Raw genomic sequence first — 2,500 nt, 5'->3', positions numbered from 1 at the left:
TCAGGTTCTTCACAATAAAGGGAGCTGTGTGAGACGCAGAACAACTCACACAGTAATCCACAAGAGCTGTGGATACCCAGCACCTTTCCCAACTGGGCTTCCAGGCAGGGCTCCTCCACACTAAAGACAAAACCTACTCCATTTCTGACACTGGTAGACAGAGAAGTAGCCATAATTAGTTTCTTTTAGCCAAAGGTCTGAAAAGGAGAATAAAAGGTTGCATATGCACCTTGCAAAGTGAAAGCCTGCCCAGCACGGGCTTCAGGGGTGTCCATGGGTGCAGAGCCCAAAGGTTCCACTCTAACATATATTTTCCAGTATCCTTTCTGGCGCAAAGCCCCAAAACTTCCTACCCTGAAAATACAGCAGCAGCCATGTGGAATGGTGCCAGAGAGCTTGAGAAGGGGCCTGCCCCTCCCTGCTCCTCAGATCCTTCACCTGCTCCACAATGGACCGTGAGAATTTTGTCTTTTGCATAACATGAGGAATTTGTCTCCTATATTAATTTTGCCCTTTTCCAATGCAGAAACTTCAGAACCTTTGCAGTGCACAGGTGATGGCTTTATTCAGAAAAAATGGTAGATTTTGCCTCTTTTCCTGGGTCTCAGAAAATCTACATTGTTGAGTAGCTTGTTACCGAATCAGGCACTTATTGTATGTACAGATTACATAAACAAGAAGGTCAATTTTGTTTCAAATCTATATGAATATGGTTCTGGGACTGAATTAACTACTGATTGAAAAGTTATACATTTTCAGCTAGCTAATCATATTTTATTTCACTGCGTACAGACAGAAGTGCAATGAAATTAGCTGTTTGTTTGTACATTCTGGAAAATGTTTTAACTTCAAGACTATAGAAAAAAGGCAGGAAAAAATTAATATATGTTCAGGTGAGATTGCCAGGGTAAAAGTAAGCAGGTGATAACTAAGCACAGCTCAACAGACACTGAATTGATTTCTCCTGATATTTGACCATGTTTTTCCTTTCCTCAAAATGTGCTCACCCTTCCTCCATTATGAATTTACAGTTTTTAAGCATGGCTTAGAGTATCATGGGATAAAAAAAATCCCAGAGAGCCTCTGTTGCATTTGGTTACCCAGTACTGAAATGCAAAATGCTTTGTCAAGCTTTTCTCACCAGCCAACAGATAAGAATACACATAGTAACAGTACTCATTTTATGTAGAGAAGTTATTTTACATCATTTTGGTCAAAATACACATTACATATCATATTTGTCTATGACCATTGAATTCTTCTTCAAGACAGGTGCTTAGTATGCGTACTGAAAACAACATATTAAACCAGAACTACTGTTTTTAAGGACAGCCATAGCTGCAAAAGGGTATCCAGGATTATGAAACATTTGTCTGTGGGAGGGGGGAGCATGGTGGTACTTCCACAATGCCTTATTGTTCTATCATATCTAATCCTCAGTACTAGTGCCCATAATGATTCCCAACTGGTAGATGAACTACTTTGAACATCCCTGAAGCAGAATTGCTACCCACTAATGTATCAGCTAAATGTTAGAAGACTCCTAACTCCCCCATCTGTGTTTTACTTCCCCAGAGGGTAAATACATTGAGCAGTGATTCCCTTGCCTGGCACACACTTTCTAAACCTTACTGGCAATGGCTGTGATTTCCAGTCCAAGCAGCTTTGCAGTCAAAATCACCAGTTTTATGTGCTGCAGGGAACTAAACACCTACCTTATTAAAATACTGCCCTCAAAACACACTGCAGTTATGCATTGCCACTGTAATTGTTACCAGTGTAGTGCTGATAATATTATGGATTACAGCTAATATCAGGCTATTGAATTAGTATGTGACTACCTTTTATAGTTAACTTCAGGAAATTTATTGGAATTAGGATTTTTTATTTTTTCAGGAGCAAGGTCTGTAAAGAGTAACTGAAGACACACAGAACATTGGGGATATACTGGGCTCAAAGGGAAGAAACTAAAAAAAACCCCAAAACCCAAAACAAAGCAACCCCCTCCCCAAAATACCCCCAAAATATTAAAAAAAAATTCTGTTCTCTTTAGAACTAGACACATAACCTGCACTCATATAAATACAGCTTATTCTCAACTTGTTATGCAGAAGTTGATAGGTCTAAGTGTTAGAGCTAAAGGCTGCTGGATAAGGCTTGAAGGGCAAATATCATATATTTCTGCTTTTCATTTCATTTGCAGTTTATCCACATCCTTCCACTTTTTCTCATTACAGACAACTTGCCTTTATTTTTCTTCTGTGTCCACTTGTCTAATTCTAGGAGAGTGTTATCACCAGCTGCACCCTGATGTTTATTAATAATACCTCAATAAAATAATAATAAAGTCTAATTGAGAATTGCTTTTATCAACTTTGCTATATTGCCATCTATCTGAAGTTCTCAACAGCAAAGATTTAAATGTTTCATTTTATTTTTAACTTTCCCTTTTCCACATTTCAGTAATGTCAGGCAAAGAGGTATGGTTTTACTATCTGAA

The 2,500-nt window shown here is 38.4% G+C and overlaps 1 protein-coding gene across 8 annotated transcripts in view; it reads right to left on the bottom strand.

Moving 5' to 3' along the window:
• ZNF536 (zinc finger protein 536) overlaps window positions 1-2,500 on the bottom strand; it is a 343,245-nt gene that overhangs the window by 229,280 nt on the left and 111,465 nt on the right. The window lies entirely within an intron of this gene.

The sequence above is a fragment of the Zonotrichia leucophrys genome, chromosome 11, assembly GCF_028769735.1.
Source record: "Zonotrichia leucophrys gambelii isolate GWCS_2022_RI chromosome 11, RI_Zleu_2.0, whole genome shotgun sequence".
Classification (NCBI taxonomy): Eukaryota; Metazoa; Chordata; class Aves; order Passeriformes; family Passerellidae; genus Zonotrichia; species Zonotrichia leucophrys.
Note: the sequence above shows the minus strand (reverse complement) of the source record. Positions and strands in the feature narration are given on the sequence as shown.